Source organism: Schistocerca nitens, chromosome 1 (genome assembly GCF_023898315.1).
Source record: "Schistocerca nitens isolate TAMUIC-IGC-003100 chromosome 1, iqSchNite1.1, whole genome shotgun sequence".
Classification (NCBI taxonomy): Eukaryota; Metazoa; Arthropoda; class Insecta; order Orthoptera; family Acrididae; genus Schistocerca; species Schistocerca nitens.
In genome coordinates, this window is record NC_064614.1 from 382778827 (window position 1) to 382802974 (window position 24148).

Genomic DNA, 24148 nt, shown 5'->3' on the forward strand with positions numbered 1-24148 from the left:
AATGCTTGCTTGAACATAAACACAGATGCTAACCAGCCCTGTAAGTCGCACTGTTGAGTTTGACCACAGACGGCAGTAGGTATGTACTGCTAGTTCTGGCATTTTTATGCCACCTATGATGCCGCTTATAATGTCACTGATGATGTCACCAATGACATCATCAATGAGTCATCAGATTACATCATTCCCTCCTTCACGCTCCTCACAATTGCCTCATGTATAAAATGGCGACAAATTAGAAAAATACTGGCGGGAAATTCAAAAATAGCCATAGTTTCCACCCTACTCCAAGATGCAATTTAAAACGAGGCTCGTCTGACCAGCCATCGTGTTTCCAGTCATCAACACTCCAGTGGTGCTGTTGACGGGCCCAGGTGAGGTGTAAAGCGTAGTGTCGTGCAGTCATTAAGAGTACACGAGTGGGCCTTCGGCTCCGAAAGCCCGTATCAATGATGTTCCCTTGGATGGTTCGCACGCAGACACTTGTTGATGGCCCAGTATTGAAATCTGCAGCAGCTTGCGGAAGGGTTACACTTCTGTCACGTTGAATGGTTCTCTTCAGTCGTCGTTCGTCCCGTTCTTGCAGGATCTTTTTCCGACCGCAGCGATGTCGGAGATTTGATGTTTTACCGGATTCCTGATATTCACGGTACACTCGTGAAATGGTCGTATGGGAAAATCTCCGCTTCATCGCTACCTCGGAGATGCTCTGTCCCATCTCTCGTGCGCCGACTATAACACCACGTTCAAACTCACTAAAGTCTTGATAACCTGCCATTGTAGTAGCAGTAACCGATCTAACAACTGCGCCAGACAATTGTTGTCTTATATAGGCGTTCCCGACCATAGCGCCGTACTCTGCATGTCCACATATCTCTGTATTTGAATACGCGCGCTTATATCAATTTCTTTGGCGCTTCAGTGTATAATCACCCTCCCCTGACACAGACTGTGCTAAAGTCTTAAATCTCCATTAGTGTAATCATTATAGTTTAAGTACCATTCAGAGCTACGTTTCCAAACATAACACACTTTAGTAGGCGCCCATGAACAGTTAAATATTTGCTGAAAGTTTACCTCCTTAGTTTTAGTTCATCCGCCCCAAATTTTCTGTAGTTCACTCTCTGTTCTATCTGTTTCCGCATTAGAATGAGGTGCATCCACAGACGACTCAAATCTTTCTTGTACTTTATTATCGTCTATGTGAACAATATGTTTCTCCAAGGTAGCAAGGGTAGTGCCTGAAAATCCGGCTACATCCGAATATTTTCTTTGTTCCAACGCCCTCAATCTTACTTGAGTGTCTGAGATTTGTTCGTATACTGTTTTACATTCCTGTTTATTAAAATCTGTTAATTCATTAAAATCCTTGTTCATCTCTTGAAATTACTCAATTACTTTCTTTCGAATTAAACTATAGTGATTCAATATTTCCGTATTTATTTATCTGGTAAGATGGAAAGTTTCATCTGTAACTCTGAGATGTTATTCTTTATTTCCTGCTTTTCCCTATGTAACTCAGGTATGTACTATTTCGTGCCACTTTTTTTTACTTCATTTTTTAATTTGGTTTGTACTCTCTAGTGAGGTAGATAAATCTTTGATATTATTAGTCAGTTGCTTAGTAGATGTCGTGAACCAATCTGTAGTCATTTTTCTCGTGACGAAAACCAGACAATGTTTACAATAACACATGTTTAATTAGTCTCAGCCTAATATTGTAACAAGGCTGTCTACACCACTACAACACATACGTAAACTATGGTTGCGATAGCGCTTGCAGTTTGCCCCACGACACAAACATAAAAAAAAAGCTTTTGGAAACTAATCAACCCGGAATACTTACATTCCACCAAAATCTCGGCACAACTACGAGTAGATAGCGACGGGAAGCTGGTTCGGTGTGACAGGTCGTGTAGGCTCGCAGAAAGTGAGTGCGCTTTAGAGACTGCTGCTGCTGTAGGCTTACATGCTTCAGCTTGAATCCGCGACTGTTGTTTTGACTGGTCACAGGATTATTAGAACCGAAGCCGTCGTATTCGTAGTCGAAATCTTCCGAGTAGTGGACTAGTTAATTTATTATCTGTCGTAATTGTAATCGATGGATATAATAATCGTTCATCAGCCAGCGAAACCACCTCAAAATTGTACGCGTTACTAACAACTGATTTTGCACTGTAGTGTAAACTTAGCTGTTGATCTTCCTTACCACCGACAACAGACATCAAGTCCTGCAAATCTGCGTGCTCAAAAAGCTCCAGTTCTCTTTAAAATTTCAGATTTATGTTTACTATTTATTTTTCGTAAATTTCATTTACTTCCAGTTGTATTTGTTCTGGGTTGTTGTCGACAGTCTCCACATGCAATATTCTGCTGGTTCCTTACTCTGATATCGGGTGGTAAAGTAAAGTCTGTTCGGTAGCTAAGACTTCCTGTTATTTCATTTTGGTCACATTATTTCAGCATACTCGCCAACCTCTTCTGATCGAAATCCTATCCTCGAAGTGCTGCAGTTACTGATGGAGGTTAAGAGTACAAATCCAAATCCAATTCTCGAAATAAAGGGGAGGCTTCTCATTAAAAACGTTTCGTATAATATTGTACTCTTGTATACTATAGTTCTGCATTACAAAGTATTTACATTACGTGGAACATCGCAAAAACATTGATAAGGACAAAGCTCAGAAGCGTTCTGTCTTACTTACCATATGTCATTTGTATGTATCTCTGTAACAAATTTTCTCTTGTCCGTGTGACGTCATAGGCATTGTCACTGATGCTCTTCCCCTGTGGCATGTACCATATCTCCAAGACAGAAACACACGATACGGAATACCAGCAGGTACTGGAACCGTACAATGATTTTTATCGTCATCCTGGCATCATAAATGCAAATAAATAAAACATTCATCAGAGCAGTAGATTATCTAATACATTACGAAAATAAATCTTTTACAGCGTCGATTGTCATTCGTTGGTTCGAAAAATACTTGGGAACACATCAATTCATCAAAGTGACATATTGCACTACAACTGAGCATAATATATTTGTTTTTTACATCACTTCAGTATAACAAATGTTACATGACTGAATTATAATTGTCTTGAGACATTCAAAATTCGATATGCGTCTTTAGCTGTTCTTAAATAAAAATTTTACAAGTGCATTCAGTTGCTTATTATGTGTGCATGCGTTTTGTCTTACAGAGATCATAATGTTACAATTAAATATACAGATGTTGTATTGATGAAGGTCTCAGACATTGACACACTGTTTTCTTAGTTACTGATATGTCACGAACTAACAGCTTTAGTAAATCATGAATGGTTTCAAAAAGAGCAGAAAAATTGTTTTTGAATTCAGACTGTTCATTCATCAGTTTGTCCATCTCCTTTATTTATTAATAATATATCCTTCGCAGATTCAAACAGGGTATATGAATCAGTTAATGGGAGCTCATAAAAACCATAAAACAATTCATGAACAGTAAACCTTTCGTCAACAGTACGAAAACAAAGTGAAATCTGCTCTATAATTGATGTATCGGATGTCTCCTCCAACATTAATGCATATAAATCATATTCTTCTATTTGTTGAATCAAAATTCTCTGAAGTGACATGCTTATCAACATTATAATTTCATTTATTATGTCATGAGACAGCCACCTGTAACTAGTCTCATTTATGTTTTCGGAACATAATTTCAGAAGACTGACAAAATTAGAAGACTCGTCAACATGACCACGTAAGGCCAGTCTTTGACAGACCAAGAATAATGCTGAAGCAAAAAGTTTCCTTGAACAAACAGTAGCGGCCTGCATTCCTTTTTGCTTTGGAATGGCTAACATGACAGAATATTTACTCCTTTCTTCCATACAATTACTTGCACAAACTGAACGCAGATGCAGATTACTTTTTTCAGGAGATTTGAATCGTTTTAGAGCATAGGATCATTTCTTAAAGTCGTACTTAACGAATGCGCTATAGGAATTCTTGTTAACGGTAATAGTTTTTGAAGGCAATCTCCTCTTTTCACAGATAGACCTACACAAGAAACAACAAACTCTTATCATCTTTTTCGTCATACTGAATCCATGCGTATGCTTTTACCCAATGTTTTTGAAAAGACCTGCCTCTGTGGCTGCCACTTTTAGTACCGGTATCACTTTTCGTGGAATTGTCAGAAATAGTAACAGGGATTTCGGTGTCATAAGCTGCCGAAGATGGATCACTTATACTGCTACATGTTGTCGATTCAAAATCACCATCACCATCACATTATCAGTCGAAATCCTTTTGTATTTCACTATATACTTATCCATTTTAAGGGTTTTGACACGCAAGACGTGAATACATAGTACAGGGTGTATCAAAACAATCATCCGATTTTAAAAAATCATGACTATTGTGTTATTTGAGGTATGTGCGTGAACAATGTACTATTGGAAAGCGAAAAATCTCGAGATTTACATGGTTCCCCCTAGGTAACAGCGGTGTGCGCCCACTTCAGTTCTAGCAAAAATAGTCTTGTGACAACAGAAAGCATTGTGTTCTACGTTTCGCGCAGTGCTTGTCAGTGATAACTAACAATTCAACGTGACTTTCGTACTGCCGGCCGAAGTGGCCGTGCGGTTCTAGGCGCTGCAGTCTGGAACCGCGAGACCGCTACGGTCGCAGATTCGAATCCTGCCTCGGGCATGGATGTGTGTGATGTCCTTAGATTAGTTAGGTTTAACTAGTTCTAAGTTCTAGGAGACTAATGACCTCAGAAGTTGAGTCACATAGTGCTCAGTGCCATTTGAAAAATTTGAACTTTCGTACTAGATGTGGTGTGGATCCTCCAACAGCACAGAGCATTAGACGATGGCATGAAAAATTCCGAACAACAGGTTGTTTGTGTAAAGGCAAATCGCCGGGCCGTACCCGAGTGTCAGACACAGACGTCGAACGCATCCGCCATAGTTTCACATTGAGTCCGCAGAAATGCGTTCGCCGTGCAGCTCGACAGCTCAACATGCCCGCGATGTCCGTCTGGCGTGTGTTGCGTCGACGTTTACCCATGAAATTTCAGCAACCACGTGATGTTGTACAATATGAGAGGCACTATCCAAAATTTAATGTGTTTTGTGCAGTTTCACGGGAAAGGGTGTATGGTCCCATTTTCTTTGTCGAGAACAGGCCTGTTACAGGAAGCACATATTATTTCGATACGCTTGAGAACATTCTTTTCCCACAGTTGGAGACTGATTCGAACGACCTCGTTTACCAACGGGATGGGACACCGCCACACTGGTATATGGAAGTGTGGGAATTTTTAAATCAGACCACATGATTCAGCCTTACATTACTGGCCTCCAACGTCACCAGACCTGACTGTCTGTGACTATTTCTTGTGGGGGTTTATAAGAGACTGTTTATGTGCCTCCGTTATCAACAACAATGAATCAACTGAGACTTCATATGACAGCAGATGTGGAAGCTGTAACTCAAGATATGCTCCCTGTAGTGTGGCAACAATTTGAAAACCACATGCGAATACATAGAAAGAAAGATCCCTTATCATTTAGGTACAATATAGCACAGGGCCGGCCAAACGCTGCACAGTGTGCAGACGTGCGGAAGTGCTGCACATGTGCACACGTGTGCGACAGCGAGCGACAGCGACATCTGTTATTAGACATGTGTCCTAAATGAACGGCGGCGGCTCCACTTCCATGTTTATGTGGTACAAGCAAGAGCGCAACATACCCAGTCTCGTTTACCCCTGGTAACCGAAACCTTAACAGAGAAGTACTGAGAAAAGGCAGGTACTGTGGAAAAGCAAAGGACGGGAGATCTATGTTCTCAGTCGTTTAAAAATTACTGGGAACTGCAATTCTTTTTTGTAGCCGTTGGTGAAAACTCACAGTGTTTGCTATTCCGCCGAATAATAGGCGGCCAGCGTAAGTTTTCAATTGAAAGACACTACAATACATATGCACAAAGACGAGTGTAGTGTACTCAACAGTGAAGAACGGCAAGCAAAATTAAATGTCATTAAGAAAATAGGTGAGACACATCAACTCGATTATCATTTCTCATGACCATTGAGAAACGTGTTTCGATTTATTCCTTTCATAATTAAAAATTATTGTTTACTAACTGTGCATTATTGCCTCATTCTGCTCCATGTTACGTTATTATCAGGAAAGTTTGTCATTAAACCGATTGTTCCAATGTATACTTACATTTAGGGTTCTTTTTTTAATGTGTGAAGGGGTACGCTCAGCTGAAGTCGATAAAACGTAACATTCACCTAATTGTCGGTTATTATGCAGATTTCAGACGGAACTGATGAAACATGTAGCAATAATGGTATTGAAATAGCAGGTGATCATCGAGAGCTCTGCGGTTATCATTCTGTCAGAGGTCAGTGAGACAGAAATTATGTGGGAGTAACTGAGGGCACCGAGAATTAGTTATAGGAAACCTTGCATTAGTTTAATGTTATTTGAAATCATGAATAAGGTTCGTTGGAAGTCGCAACGTGCTCTACATCAAAAACATTACGCATATTTACGTGCCGTCAGTCAAGCTGCCTTAATAAAAACCCACGGTTGTTAACTATATTACTTGTCTTACTGGGTTAAACTGTTAACATAAAAGTAGACGTCTCAATGAGTAGACTGTGACAGTATTTTAAATGTTTAATACGCGAAATACCTTCCCATGGTTGGCTTGCAAGCTGTGGAAAGAGCACTAGAATGCGCCGGTACAGACTATCCCAGCAAGTGGATAAAGCGACATCTGTGCGTAGAAACATGCACTACATGAACGCTGACGGCTGCGGCGTGCACGCTTTGACCCGGAAGTTGCACATGTGCAGGAGCACCGCACGCGTGCAGAATTTCTGGCCGGCCCTGATATAGCAGGTCAGCAACTGGAAGCAGTTAATTCCATAAATTATCTGGGAGTACGCATTAGCAGTGATTTAAAATGGAATGATCATATAAAGTTGGTCGTCGGTAAAGCAGATGCCAGACTGAGATTCATTGAAAGAATCCTAAGGAAATGCAATCCGTAAGCAAAGGAAGTAGGTTACAGTACGCTTGTTCTCCCACTGCTTGAATACTGCTCAGCAGTGTGGGATCCGTACCAGATAGGGTTGATAGATAGAAAACATGCAACGGAGAGCAGCGCGCATCGTTGCAGGATCATTTAGTAACCGCGAAAGCGTTACGGAGATGATAGATAAACTCCAGTGGAAGACTCAGCAGGAGAGACGCTCAGTAGCTCGTTGCGGGCTTTGGTTAAAGTTTCGAGAACATACCTTCACCGAGGAGTCAAGCAGTATATTGCTCCCTCCTACGTATATCTCGCGAAGAGATCATGAGGATAAAATCAGAGAGATTAGAGCCCACACAGAGGCATACCGACAATCTTTCTTTCCACGAACAATACGATACTGGAATAGAAGGGAGAACCGATAGAGGTACTCAAGGTACCCTCCGCCACACACCGTCAGGTGGCTTGCGGAGTATGGATGTACATGTAGACATAAGCTGTGCATCTCAAGGGGGGCATATCGAACACCTATGAAAAGATATGAAAAAACGTTTTGAGTTTATCCTTCATCAAAAAACAAAAGTCGTTATATATGTTTATTAGTTTCTGAAATACAGAAGTGCCGGATCAGATGATTCTTTTTGATACACCCTGTCTAATTCCAAGCACAGGTGACACAGGTCAAACGGAACAAAAACTAACGTCTACCAATCTACACGTTCTATCTTCTGACTTCTTCGTTGTTCTTTCAATTGTTGGAGACTGGAAATTCAAATTCAGTATATGTTACGCTATATACCACATGATTTCACAAAAGAAAAATCTCTCGCTGACTGTTGCGTTTCGTGATTGTTGCAGAGCTGTCAATTAAAAGCCTAGTTTACACGACGACATTCGTTTGCGCCACTAGTTGTGTGGAATGAGTTGCACGCAAATGGTTTCATATTTGACTGTAGACACGAAGAAAACCAGTATATACTTCAGTTTCGTCGTTTTGTGGGTTCCTGGGTCGTGTCTGAAATAAAAGTTTTGGCAGCTGCATGTCGCACGAGTTGTGATGGAGTTAAAGCTTGTTGCGTGGAATCGCTGCTTAAGAAAAAAAAAAAAAGAAACGTGTTTCGATTCGTGACTAGATGAGGAAGAGACGTCAGCTCGGTTGCTAAGCATCCTTGCTGAAATAATTTGTAATGGAAGACCCAAGAAGTTCTTTTCATTTTCTTAGAATGTCACCGGAGCTGTTAACGTTTCTTCTAAATAGAGTTAATTACTCGATAAGGAATAAATATATTGTAATGCATGAAGCACTGTCGCCAGGACTGAAATTACATATAACATTGCATGCATTACAATCGAGAACACTCGGCATGCTTTAAGATGCGGTTTTAGTTGGTGATGACGCTTATTCATTAACACCAATAATTATTAACAGTAATACTTATTAACATTATCAGCATTAATTATTCGAAACACGCCGCATTAAGAAGAGAATGATTGGCAAACTGCTCTCTTGAAGATAGATCTGTACACTGACAATATTTCAAAATTCAAACATATGTGAATGGGGAGCACTGCTGCGACGTTTTGAATAGATGAATATTGAATAAAGAATGTAGCTACTTAATTTGTGTAGCCTTCCCTTCTGTCAACAATATTCCTTAAAAAAAAAAGATTCGGCCAACTCGAACGATGGGATTTTAGTAATGTTGTTTGTTCTTGTGGTCTTCGGTCCTGAGACTGGTTTGATGCAGCTCTCCATGCTACTCTATCCTGTGCAAGCTTCTTCATCTCCCAGTACTTACTGTAACCTACATCCTTAATCTGCTTAGTGTATTCCTCTCTTGGTCTCCCTCTACGATTTTTACCCTCCACGCTGCCCTCCAATGATAAATTTGTTATCCCTTGATGCCTCAGAACATGTCCTGCCAACCCATCCCTCCTTCTAGTCAAGTTGTGCCACAAATCTCCCTTCTCCCCAATTCTATTCAATACCTCCTCATTAGTTATGTCATCTACCCATCTAATCTTCAGCTTTCTTCTGTAGCACCACATTTCAAAAGTTTCTATTCTCTTCTTCTCCAAACTATTTATCGTCCATGTTTCACTTCCATACATGGCTACACTCCATACAAATACTTTCAGAAACGACTTCCTGACACTTAAATCTATACTCGATGTTAACAAATTTCTCTTCTTCAGAAACGCTTTCCTTGCCATTGCTAGTCTACAATTTATATCCTCTCTACTTCGACCATCATCACTTATTTTGCTCCCCAAATCGCAAAACTCCTAATCTAGTTCCCTCAGCATCACCCGATTTAACTCGACTACATTGCATTATCCTCGTTTTGCTTTTGTTGATGTTCATCTTATATACTCCTTTCAAGACACTGTCCATTCCATTCAACTGCTCTTCCAAGCCCTTTGCTGTCTCTGACAGAATTACAATGTCATCGGCGAACCTCAAAGTTTTTATTTCTTCTCCATGGTTTTTAATACCTACTCCGAATTTTCCTTTTGTTTCCTTTACTGCTTGCTCAATATACAGATTGAACAACATTAGGGAGAGGCTACAACCCTGTCTCACTCCCTTCCCAACCACTGCTTCCCTTTCATGTCCCTCCACTCTTATAACTGCCATCTGGTTTCTGTAGAAATTGTAAATAGCCTTTCGCTCACTGTATTTTACCCCTGCCACCTTTAGAATTTGAAAGAGAGTATTCCAGTCAACATTGTCAAAAGCTTTCTCTAAGTCTACAAATGCTAGAAACGTAGGTTTGCCTTTCCTTAATCTTTCTTCTAAGATAAGTCGTAAGGTCACTATTGCCTCACGTGTTCCAATATTTCTGTGGAATCCAAACTGATCTTCCCCGAGGTCGGCTTCTACTAGTTTTTCCATTCGTCTGTAAAGAATTCGCGTTAGTATTTTGCAGCTGTGACTTATTACACTGATAGTTCGGTAATTTTCACATCTGCCAACACCTGCTTTCTTTGGGATTGGAATTATTATATTCTTCTTGAAGTCTAAGGGTATTTCGCCTGTCTCATACATCTTGCTCACCTGATGGTAGAGTTTTGTCATGACTGGCTCTCCCAAGGCCGTCAGTAGTTCTAACGGAATGTTGTCTACTCCCGGGGCCTTGTTTCGACTCAGGTCTTTCAGTGCTGTGTCAAACTCTTCACGCAGTATCGTATCTCCCATTTCATCTTCATCTACATCCTCTTCCATTTCCATAATATTGTCCTCAACTACATCGCCCTTGTATAGACCCTCTATATACTCCTTCCACCTATCTGCCTTCCCTTCTTTGCTTAGAACTGGGTTTCCATCTGAGCTCTTGATATTCATACAAGTGGTTCTCTTTTCTCCAAAGATCTCTTTAATTTTCCTGTAGGCAGTATCTACCTTACTCCTAGTGACATAAGCCTCTACACCCTTACATTTGTCCTCTAGCCATGCCTGCGTAGACATTTTGCACTTCCTGTCGATCTCATTTTTGACACGTTTGTATTCCTTTTTGCCTGCTTCATTTACTGCATTTTTATATTTTCTCCTTTCATCAGTTACATTCAATATTTCTTTTGTTACCCAAGGATTTCTACTAGCCCTCGTCTTTTTACCTACTTGATCATCTGCTGCCTTCACTATTTCATCCCTCAGAGCTTCCAATTCTTCTTCTACTGTATTTCTTTCCCCCATTCGTGACAATTGTTCGCTCATGCTCTCCCTGAAACTCTGTACAACCTCTGGTTTAGTCAGTTTATCTAGGTCCCATCTCCTTAAATTCCAACCTTTTTGCAGTTTCTTCAGTTTTAATCTACAGTTCATAACCAATAGATTGTGGTCAGAGCCCACATCTGCCCCTTTAAATGTCTGACAATTTAAAACCTGGTTCCTAAATCTCTGTCTTACCATTATATAATCTATCTGATACCTTCTAGTATCTCCAGGATTCTTCCAGGTATACAACCTTCTTTTACGATTCTTGAACCAAATGTTAGCTATGATTAAGTTGTGCTCTGAGCAAAATTCTACCAGATGGCATCCTCTTTCATTTCTTACCCCCAATCCATATTCACCTACTATGTTTCCTTCTCTCCCTTTGCCTTCTCTCGAATTCCTGTCACCCATGACTATTACATTTTCGTCTCCCTTCACTACCTGAATAATTTCTTTTATCTCATTATACATTTCATCAATTTCTTCATCATCTGCTGATCTAGTTGGCATATAAACTTGTACTACTGTAGTAGGCGTGGGCTTCGTGTCTATCTTGGCCACAATAGTGCGTTCACTGTGCTGTTTGTAGTAGCTTATCCGCACTAAAATTTTTTTTTCATTATTAAACCTACTCCTGCATTACCCCTGTATGATTTTGTATTTATAACCCTGTATTCACCTGACTAAAAGTCTTGTTCCTCCTTCCACCGAACTTCACTAATTCCCACTATATCTAACTTTAACCAATCCATTTCCCTTTTTAAATTTTCTAACCTACCTGCCCGTTTAAGGGATCTGACATTCCACGCTCCGATCCGTAGAACGCCAGTTTTCTTTCTCCTGATAACGACGTCCTCTTGAGTAGTCCCCGCCCGGAGATCCGAATGGGGGACTATTTTACCTCCAGTATATTTTACCCAAGAGGACGCCATCATCATTTAACCATACAGTAAAGTTGCATGCCCTCGGGAAAAATTACGGCTGTAGTTTCCCCTTGCTTTCAGTCGTTCGCAGTACCAGCACAGCAAGGCCGTTTTGGTTAGTGTTACAAGGCCAAATCAGTCAATCATCCAGACTGTTGCCCCTGCAACTACTGAAAAGGCTGCTGCCCCTCTTCAGGAACCACATGTTTGTCTGGCCTCTCAACAGATACCCCTCCGTTGTGGTTGCACCTACGGTACGGCCATCTGCATCGCTGAGTCATGCAAGCCTCCCCACCAACGGCAATGTCCATGGTTCATTTCTAGCATTTCTACGGTTCGAATAACATTTGCTTGTATTTTTCTTAATTCAGTTGTGTATGTGCTCCTAATTCAATAAATTTTGCCGTGCAGCTCAAATATTGCCAATCTAGCTATGTTCTGATCGCACGTGACGGTCTCAGGAGCAGCAATATGTTGCTTATTTTTGTAATCAGCATCACTGAAATCCCACAAACACCTATGCAAAGCATTGATATCCAAAAAACGAACATTATTCTCCGTTCCCCACTTCATATTTATATTTGTCTATACTCTACGAACACACATAACCTCAAAACCCATGCAACTAGTGTCGCCGAAGTTGGAACTCCCCGGAAGTGTTTAATTTCACCGACGAGTTGCGCAAACGCGCGGCGCGCATGTGCTGTGGCCGGTAGCGCAGTTGCCTGCAACCCAGTGTCGTCATGTAAACTAGGCTTGAAAGCACAAAGAACTGCGACAAGTTGTTATAAGTACTGTCCATTTATTCAATATTTTAGCTATGAGTGATGGGGCACTCTTCGCACCTGGTATGTTGCCCCACTCGTAACGTCAAAAGGTTATCTTAAAAGAAACCGCTAATTAAATTCGTACTTCGTAATATAAATATTTTCATTTATAGAATAGTAATGTAAAGAAAAAACAATACTACATTTTTCAAGAACTGTGTTGTGCACACCCACTCAAATTTTAATGGTTTCTTGAGTGACCGAACATACCGGTAGTCGACGCCTATGCTTCATTTTAACAATTTCATCTGTTTCTCACCACCACTAATACGTATTTCATTCATCTTGTCAGTGTTACGAGGATTAAATTGGAGCAATTCTCCTGGGTTTTCCTTTATACAAGAGCATTTGAAAACAGAGATAAGCATTTCAGCTTTTGCTTTGCTGCCCTCAATTTCAGTTCCTGTCTTATTCGCTAGGGACTGGACACTAACTTTGTGGTGCCAATATCAGGCTTTATAAATGACCAGAATTTCTTTGGGTTCTGTGAAAGATCATTTGACAATATTCTGCTATGATAGTCATTGAAGGCATCATATTTGGCTCTCTTGACAGTCAAGTGTGTTTAATTCAGCACTTCTCTCTCTGTAGCCCTACTCTTTGTTTCACACCTGTTATGCAGTAATCTCCGTTTCTCTAAAGGTTTCTTCACAGTAACTGTATACCATAGAGGTACCCTCCCCTTTGGACTGTTTACTGGGTTCATATCTATCCAGTGCGTGGTCAACTATTCTTTTAAACTTGAGCCGTAGTTGCTCTACATACTTCTGCCCTTTGCTGAAAATCTCAACTTCCTCACTAAGATATGACACTACCGTCTTTTTTATCTAGTTTACTGAACGTATGTATCTTTCTGCTTGTTTTAGTTGTCCTTTGCACCTTAGCAAGCGTTGTTGCCATAATTGCGTCCTGGTCTCAAATACCAGTTTCGATTAGGACATCTTGAAAGAGTTCTAGTCGATTTGTTGTCATTAGATCCAATATATTTACATCATGAGTGGGGTTCCCATATATCTTTTCCAGGTATTTTTCAGAGAAGGGATTTAGTAAAGCTCCACAGCACGTCTTATCAAGCCCACCACTAACAAAACAGTAATTTTCCCAATTAACTGTTGGATGATTAAAGTCTCCACCAACGATTACGGTATGATTGGAGAACTTATGTACAAATGAATTGAGGTTTTCGGATACAACAGGAGACGCGTCCGGTGGGCAACAGAAGAATCCAATTATCAGTTTATGCCCACCCCTGATACTGTGTCTTGCCCAAACAATCTCACACGCAGCTTCAATTTCTATTTCGGTGGAATAAAGTTTCTTGTCTACTGCGACAAATACACCACCTCCATTTCCCGTTTGCCTATCCTTCCGATATACACTTAAATTTTTCTCAAAAATATCACTCCTATCAATGTCAGGTTTCAACCAGCTTTCTGTGCCTATTATTATGTGAGCTTCACTGCTTTTCGTGACCGCTTCAAATTCTGGCTCTTTTTTGTGAATACTTTGACAGTTTACCAACAGAATTTTAATACTCTCACTGGTGGGAGGCATTTCTTTCGATCTTACACTGATACTTCTGGGTTTCCCACAGCTATCGTTATCTGGATTGGATGAAGAGCCGCCTAATTTAAAAAAAAACGTTGTGTGCACCCCACACACAATCAGCTACCTGAGTAGCAGCCTCTGATGTGTAATGCACACTTGACCAACTTACGGGCTCCCTACAGTTCTCAATTCTGTGGTGCAAGTCCAGGAAGTCGCAGTGTAGCTTGTCACAGAACCTTCGAAGTCTCTGTTCAGTTCTTCCACTCCACTCAGAACAAAAGTATCACGATCAGTAATGGGGACAACGCTGCGAATTGTGAGCTTCATTGAAACTCCATGCGCAAGGCTGGTCTTCACAACCTTCTCTGCCAGTCGTTGGAATAATCCAAGTGCGACCCTAGAGCCCAGACGACAGGCGTCATTTGTGCCAACGAGTGCCACAATCTGCAGTTGGCTGCATCCTGTTTCCTCAACAGCTGCTGGAATATCATCTTCAACATGCTGAATGAGGCCCCAGACACACACACACTGAGTGCACCTGGTGTCCTTTCCTGTCCCTTGCTGCCGTTCCCATAAGGGGTACAACCATTCGCATACGTTTGAACTGCCGACGATTAATACACTACTGGCCATTAAAATTGCTACACCAAGAAGAAATGCACATGATAAACGGGTATTCATTGGACAAATATATTATACTAGAACTGACATGTGATTATATTTTCACGCAATTTGGATGCTTAGATCCTGAGAAAACAGTACCCAGAACAACCACCATTGGCCCTAATAACAGCCTCGATACGCCGGCGCATTGAGTCAAACAGAGCTTGGATGGCGTGTACAGTTAAAGCTGCCCATGCAGCTTCAACACGATACTACAGTTCATCAAGAGTAGTGACTGGTGTATTGTGACGAACCAGTTGCTAGGCCACCATTGACCAGACGTTTTTAATTGGAGAGAGATCTGGAGAATGTGCTGGCCAGGGCAGCAGTCGAACATTTTCTGTATCCAGAAAGGCCCGTACAGGACCTGCAACATGCGGTCGTGCATTATCCTGCTGAAGTGTAGGGCTTCGCAGGGATCGAATGAAGGGTAGAGCCACTGGTTGTATCACATCTGAAATGTAACGTCCACTGTTCAAAGTGCCATCAATGTGAACAAGAGATGACCGAGACGTGTAACCAATGGCACCCCATACCATCACGCCGAGTGATACGCCAGTATGGTGATGACGAATACACGCTTCCAATGTGCGTTCACCGCGATGTCGCCAAACACGGGTGCGACCATCACGATCCTGTAAACAGAAACTGGATTCATCCGAAAAAATGACGTTTTTCCATTCGTGCACCCAGGTTCGTCGTTGAGTACACCATCGCAGGCGCTCCTGTCTGTGATGCAGCGTCAAGGGTGACCGCAGCCATGGTCTCCGAGCTGATAGTCCATGCTGCTGCAAACGTCGTCGAACTGTTCGTGCAGATGGTTGTTGTCTTGTAAACGTCCCCATCTGTTAACTCAGGGATCTAGACGTTACAGCCTTGCGGATAAGATGCCTGTCATCTCGACTGCTAGTGATACGAGGCCGTTAGGATCCAGCACGGCGTTCCGTATTACCCTCCTGAACCCACCGATTCCATATTCTGCTAACAGTCATTGGATCTCGACCAACGCGAGCAGCAATGTCGCGATACGATAAACCGCAATCGCGATAGGCTGCAATCCAACCTTTATCAAAGTCGGAAACGTGATGGTACGCATTTCTCCTCCTTACACGAGGCACCACAACAACGTTTCACCAGGCAACGCCAGTCAACTGCTGTTTGTGTATGAGAAATCGGTTGGAAACTTTCCTCATGTCAGCACGTTGTGGGTGTCGCCAACCTTGTGAGAATGCTCTCAAAAGCTAATCATTGCATATCACAGCATCTTCTTCCTGTCGGTTAAATGTCGCGTCTATAGCACGTCATCTTCGTGGTGTAGCAATTTTAATGGCCAGTAGTGTAGACCACTACACTTTTGCATTTGCCTCCTCTTGACACTGGACAAAACAGCATATCCCAAAACAGGTAAAGTGAGTCCCACTGCCTCACTTTCGGTTTCAGTGAGAGAGATAACCTCAAAATTGTTGGTTAGGAGGATCAGTACAACGCCATGTACTCCCTGGTCCACATCCACACTGTACAGGATGCCTAGATGTACCATCGACCCTATACTTTCTGCAGAAGAAACAGGATCCACTGAAGAGGATAGTATTTGAGATACTTCTGCTACTGACATGACAGGTACACGATTCTCGGGAGCTCTTCCAACGCACCGATGTGCACCAGCTGCCATTCGTTTCACAGTAGTCAGGGCGATTTCCAGCTGCTGACGAAGTCAACCAATTGATACAGTGTTCGAGAATAAGGTGGATGCACATGCAAATGGACACACGCTGGCGGATGAGTATTTACTCTCAGTATAGTACTGAAAATGGCTGAACGGCTTACAGCCCAAGTATTTGCAAAAGACAAAGTTTGTTAATGGCTGAATTCCGGCAATTTAGTGGGGCAGCCTTTCACCTGCACAAAATATCAGTCTGTACAGGTAGTTTTATTTCGCTTTACCGATTTCAACAGATTAATTTGTCAGCTTCACAAGACTACAAAATCTAAGATACTATTAATCATTAGACCTTAGCCATTCATTTATGTGAGACGTTGATCTTTATACATAATGAAAAGCCTCCAAGTGTCAAATTTCTCAAATCTGGGGTATACAAAATATTCCGTGATCAACAGTGTGTTAAAAATGACAGATTTCAGCCATTACCTCTCACCTCGGACGACGCAGTGACTGACGGCCATCACTTAACGATCGAGACTGACGACGTTTACGTAGAGTAGTACTAGTACGTAGTGCTAACAGACAACCAACCCTTTGTGAAATAACCGTAGAGATCAATGTGAGAGTGCGACGAACGCATCCATTAGGACAGTGAGGTGAAATCTGGGTTTATGGGCACTGGCAGCAGACAACCAACCCGAGTGCCTTTGTTAACAGCACGACCTCACCTGGAGCGCGTCTCCTGTGCTTTTGACCATATCGGTAGGTCCCTAGACCACTGGAAAACTGTGGCCTGGCCAGATGAGTCCCGATTTCAGTTGTTAAGTCCTGATGGTAGGCTTCGGGAGTGGCGCAGGCGCCCCGAAACCATGGACCCAAGTTGTCAACAAGGCACTGTGCAAGCTGGCGGTTGCTCGCTAAGGATATGGGCTGTGTTTACATGGAATGCACTGGATCCTCTGGTCAAACTGAAGCGATCATTGACTGGAAATGGTTATGTTCGCCTACTTGAAGATCATTATCAGCCTTTCGGGGACTTCATTTTTATGGGTGACAACGCGCCATGTCACTGAGCCACAGAAATTCCAGATTGGTTTGAGGAACATTCTGGACAACTGGGGGAACGAATGATTTGGCTACTCAGATCGCCCGACATGAATTCCATCAAACATTTATGGGGAGTAATCGAGAAGTCAGTTCGTGCGCAAAGCCCTGCATCGGCTACACTTCCATATTTGTAGACCGCTGTAGAGGCAGCATGACTCAATATTTCTGCAGAAGACTTGTAACGCCATGATGAGTCCATGCCACGTCGAGTTGCTGAACTACGCAGCGCAAAAGGAGGTCCGACACGATGTTACGAGGTATCCTTTGACTTTTGTCACTCACAAGGGAACCTCCCCATCGCACCCCCCTCAGATTTAGTTATAAGTTGCCGCAGTGGATAGGCCTTGAAAAACTGAACACAGATCAATCGAGAAAACAGGAAGAAGTTGTGTGGAACTACGAAAAAATAATCAAAATATACAAACTGAGTAGTCCATGCGCAAGATAGGCAACATGAAGGATAGACTGAACTCAGGAGCTCCGTGGTTCCGTGGTTAGCGTGAGCAGCTGCGGAGCGAGAGGTCCTTGGTTCAAGAGAAAAGTTTAATTTTTTATTTTCAGACAGTTATCAAAGTTCAAGCACTCACACATAATCAACTTCGCTCTCCAAAATTATAGGACATGTTCAGATTTGCTTGGACATATGCAGGATTTGACGGTCTACACACGGAAAAATTTTAAAACGTTAAAACATATGTTTTGACAGAGCACAGTGAAAAGTGTGCGACTGTGTAACTGTTGGATTCATTTGTTGCAGTTTATGTGGCAAACTCTTATGTTTTCATCACTTTTTTTGGGAGTAATTATCATATCCACAAGAAAACCTAAATCGGGCAACGTAGAAGAATCTTTTTACCCATTCGCCAAGTGTACAAGTTAGGTGGGTCGACAACATATTCCTGTCATCTGACGCACGTGCCGTCACCAGTGTCGTATAGAATATATCAGACGTGTTTTCCTGTGGAGGAATCGGTTGACCTCTGACCTTGCGATCAAATGTTTTCGGTTTCCATTGGAGAGGCACGTCCTTTCGTCTACTAATCGCACGGTTTTGCATTGCGGTCGCAAAACACAGACACTAAACTTATTACAGTGAACAGAGACGTCAATGAACGAACTGACACATCATAACTTTGCGAAAATAAAGAAAAACTTTTCCCTCGAATGGAGGCTTGAACCAAGGACCTCTTGTTCCACAGCTGCTCACCCTAACAAAGGGACCACGGCGCTCCTGAGCTCAGGCTATCCTTGATGTTGCCTATCTTGCACATGGACTACTCAGTTTGTATATTTTGCTTTTTTTTTCATAGTTCCACACAACTTCTTCCTCTTTTCTCGATTTAACTGTGTTCAGTTTTTCAAGGCCTATCCACTGTGCCAACTTATAACTAAATCTGAGGAGGGTGCAATGGGGAGGTTCCCTTGTCAGTGTATAGCGTATATTATCAAATTGTGACAATCAGCCGATTCCTTTCAGATACTAGTGTCAGCAGTCGCTTGTCTGGATCTACAAGCTATGCCACTTTTTTACATTTATTATACATAACTTCCTTTATATACGTCTGTCGTACTTTTATATGTTATGATGTGTGTCCCTTGCTGCTAAAACAACTTGACTCTGTACATAAATTCATTTGCTATAAATTGTCAATCTGTCAAACTGCGTTTATAATTATCACATTTTTTGACTTTCACGGCATTATGCTTCTTTGAAAAAGATATTGACATCTACTAAACCATTACTAGGTAACTTTTTATAATGCAATTCTTATACTTCACATAAATGTATGGCCAAGATCTAACGCTGTATAATTCATGGAATTTTGTGGGCTTCTGAAGATGACAGATTGATCTGCTGAAAGCGTGAAGCGATATTAAACTGATTCTGCAACTGAGAATTAAGTTTTATTCTGGAAAACAGAACGACTAGTTTCTAGTGTTGAGAAATGTAAGGTTACAGTCTTCACGAAACGCAAAGACAAGATTAATGAGTTATAAACGTTCTCACATATTACACTCAAATACCTAAGGTTTTGCAGAAATTACAGCTATCTATGACAGAGATTGTTTATAAAAGACTTTTTAGCTGTAAATTAAATACTACTCTGATGTAAATACTGCTTTATTAACAGGGGTAGCGTGAGCGGTAACAAGCGAGAGGGGATAATAGGAAGGATGCAAAATGTGAACTGACAGACATTTGCTCAAATATCTTGCAAAATTTTGAAAGTACAATCGTGTATCTAGGGCTGATTCCAGAAACACTCTCCCATGCCGTTCGTGGAGTTTCTGTAGAGACTTCTATGCTGATATAAGCCAAATAACAGCTAGCAACGAAATATGCGTTGTAGTGACAAAAGTCATGGGGTAGCGATTTACAAATACGCAGATGGCGGTAGTACCGCGTATACAACGTGTAAAAGGGCAGTGCATTGACAGAACTGTCATTTGTACTCTGGTGATTCGTGTGTAAAGCTTTCCGACGTGATTCTGACCGCACGTCGGAAATTAATAGACTTCGAACGCGGTATGGTAACTAGAGCTAGACGCATGGGATGTTCCATTTCGGAAAACGTTAGGGAATTCAGTATTATGAGATTCACAGTGTTAAGGATTTGCCGAGAATACCAAATTTCAGCCATTACCTCTCACCACGGACAACGCAGTGACTAACGGCCTTCACTTAACAACCCAGAGCAGCGATGTTTGTGTAGATATGTCAATGCTAAGAGACAAGCAACACTGCGCGAAATACCAGCGGGGATCAATGTGGGACGACCAAAGTATGCTCTAGGATAGAGCGGTGAAAGCTGTCGTTAATGTTTTAGGATTGACTTGAAAGTGACACAGAGACAGGACACTATTTCTCAACATAATCAAAATCTCTGTAAACAACGGTCAGGACGTTCTGCCAGTAGTCCAGTTCCTCGATAATAGCAGTCCGCTTCTTGGACAGGAGCCATTAAAGAACCACTGTGTGAACGTCCTCTTCATAGGAAAATCTGATATTGCTGCGAATCAGTTCCTCGACTGTCCAGACATTGCGTCTGTGATCGATCTCGATGACCTTCGTTCGTGATCAGTATCATCCACGTCTGCGCGACCTTCGAGGTTAGATTAGGTTGGTTAGGTTAGGTTCCAAACTTTTGGCAGCATTTCACTACGGCTGTGGCGCGACATTGAATTTGGCCCATATATCACCAAATTTCACGGTGAACTTGTGTGCCATTCAGACGTTTTGCCCACAAGAATCGTAGTGTTGTGTATACTTTAATTCTGCAGTACCTTTCCAGTTGCCACGCCATTTCACTCCCAAACTGTAATGCTCCTGTTATATGAACTACAGCACCACTGTGTTCCTAGGAGATCCGGCACACATACTCTGTCCTGATACTGCGACGTTCTCGTTGCGTTATAGTTCCAGTGTTGGACGACAGGAGTAACCTACTTTTTGCAGTCGTTGTGTAATTAATCATTCCTCCCAAAGTCCATTCGTGAGTAGAAAGGTAGGAAAACTAAATGCAGCATATAATGAAACACAGCCTTCCAAGCGAAATTCATGGTGACTAGCTGTGGTCATACTAGATGCTGACAAATACAGCAGAAAAACCGCAGTTAAACCTATATGAAAATTTACGAGTCACAGTGCGTAATTATTGGAACGACAAGGAGCACTGTAGGGAGGAACAGTTTAAATTTCTGTGGTTCTTGTATTTCCTCTGTGTATAAACTGGATGAAATCCTTTATGGTCTTCAGCTCCAGAATATTATGTATGTCACAAAATATTTCGGCAATTTTCCTGATTTTCCTGATCATGCCGTTGTAACAGGGGGTGACTTCAACTTGCCAAGTACAGACTGGGTGTGTTATACCATCAAAACTGGTGCCAGAGACAGGGAATCGTGTGGATTTGTTCTGCGTGTCTTGTCCGAAAATTACTGTCAGCAGATAGAGAGCCAACTCGTGAGGGTAACAAATAGTCTTGAACTTATCGAATCAGTTAACATAGAGGAAGGTATCAGTGATCATAAGGCTGTGGCAGCATCTATGAACACGGGTTCTACAAGGAATGTTAAGAAACGTAGGAAGATATATTTTCTCAGCAAGGGTGACAGGCTACTAATTTCAGAATATCTCAGCAGTCAGCATCAAATATTCGTTGAGGAGGACGAAGATGTGGAGAAAAAATGGAAAAAATTCAAAGGCATCGTTCAATATACCCTGTGTTCAGAGTAAGGTTTTAAGGGATGGTAAACATCCACCATGGTTTAATAGCCGTGTTAGAAAAGCGCTACGCAAACAAAGAGCACTTCATCTCAGATTCAAGAGAAGTAAAAACCTAGCAGACAAACAACAGCTGAACGAAGCGAAAATGAGCGTAAGGAGAGCAATGATAGAAGCGTTCAATGATTTTCAAAGTAAGACGTTGTCAACCAACTTGAGTGAAAACCCCAAGAGATTTTGGTCGTATGTAAAATCAGCAATTGGATCAAAATAATCTATTCATTCTCTCAGCGACCACAGCGGCACCGAAACGGAAGATAACAGGGAGAAGGCCGAAATACTGAATTCGGTTCTCCGAAGCCGTTTACCGCGGAAGATCGTAACACTGTCCCTCCTTTAAATCGTCGTACGAACATCTAAATGGCAGATATTGTACGAACATCGAAATGGCAGATATTGAGAAAACCTATAGCGGAACTGAAAAGTAGCTACCACCGTTTAGTAGTGGCAAGGCGTCAGGACCAGAAGAAATGCCTATGAGATTTTATAATGATTATGCGAAATAACTTGCTCTCCTTCTAGCATTAATTTGTCGTAGATCGCTTGAGCACTGAAAGGTACCTAATGACTGAAAAAAGCGCATGTCATTCCCATTTTTAAGAGAGGCCTTAAGACAGATCCACAAAATTATAGACCCATATCGTTGACGTCAATCTATTGTAGAATTGTGGAACACGTTTTATGCTCGAGAATTATGACGTTTTTGGAAAATGAGCATCTCCTCTATAGAAATCGACATGGATTCCGCAAACAGAGACCCTGCGAAACTCAGCTCGCTCTGTTCCTCCGTGAGATCCACAGCGCAGTGGACAACGGCGCTCAGGTTGATGCCGTGTTCCTTGATTTCAGTGAGGCATTTGACACCGTCCCGCATTGCCGTTTAACGAAAAAAATACGAGCTTACGGAGTATCGGAGCAGACCTGAGATTGCATTCAAGACTTTGCTCTTAACGGAACTAAATCGACAGATGTAATGGTAATATCCGGACTACGACAGGGAAGTGTGAGAGGACCGTTGCTGTTTACAGTAAATACAAATGATCTGGTAAAAAGCGCCGGATGCTCTTTATTTGCAGATGGTGCAGTTGTTTATACCAAAGTAGCAACACCAGAAGACAGTAAGAATTTTCAGAAAGATCTGCAGAGAACTGATGAATGGTGCAGGCCCTGGCAGTTGACCCTGAACGTAAATAAATGTAACGTATTGCGCATACATAGGAAAAGAAATCCACTAATGTACAGCTACACTACTGACGACAAACAGGACACTACTGGAGACAGCGTCTACCGTAAAACATCTAGGCGTAACCATCCAGATCGACCTTAAGCGGAATGACTATTTAAACAGATAGTGGGAAAAGCAGACGCCAGACTCAGATTCATCGGAGAATCTTAAGGAAGTATAACTCATCCACGAAAGAAATGGCTTATATGGCGCTTGTTCAACCGATTCTTGAGTATTGTTCATCCATTTGGGATCCCTATCAGATAGAGCTGATAGTGGAGATAGAGAAGATCCAACGAAGAACGGCGCGTTTCGTCACAGGTTCGTTTAGCTGGCGAGAGAGCGTTACGGAGATGCTAAACAAACTCCACTGGTAGACGTTACAAGAGGGGCGTTGTGCATCACGGAGAAATTCTCTATTGAAATTTCGGGACGGCACGTTTCAGGAGGAGACGGACAGCATATTACTTCCCCCCACATACACCTCGCATACTGACCACGAGGAGAAAATTCGAGAAATTGGAGCCAATACAGAGGCTTACCGAACATGATTCTTCCCATGCAATTTTCGTGAGTGGAACAGGGAGGGATCAGGTAGTGGTACCGAAGTACCCTCCGCCACACACCATTAGGTGGCTTGCGGAGTATGATGTAGATGTAGATGTACCTATCTTCCCAGGTTGAAGGGAAGTCTTCAGATGCACGCTAGTCAAAGGAGTTTTTTCTCAAGAATTGGCAAGACAACAAATCCATTAGTTTGTAGAACTGAGAGGGCTACAGAAAGATCACCTTAAACTGCTCAATTTGCACGATTGTAACTGCCAAGATTTTCCGCTTTGCACACTTACATACGGACCTGCACAACTGAAAGGTAACAACCCTATTCCACAGTTAGATTAAATAGGAAGACACCAGTCAGATTCTGTGTCTGTTTCAGTAATTGCCAGGTCTTGCCAACAGACAATTCTCTACATAGTAGCAGCCCAGGTATCTTTATTCACATTTTGTGGTCTTCTTCGGACGAATTTGTTAATTTTGTGAAAACACGTTTTCAACATTCTATTTGCCCAGTACCATTTTATTCCCTTGGACCCCAGTTTTTTTTTCTTCCTATGAAATTACACTTCCGTAGTTTTTTTGTTGA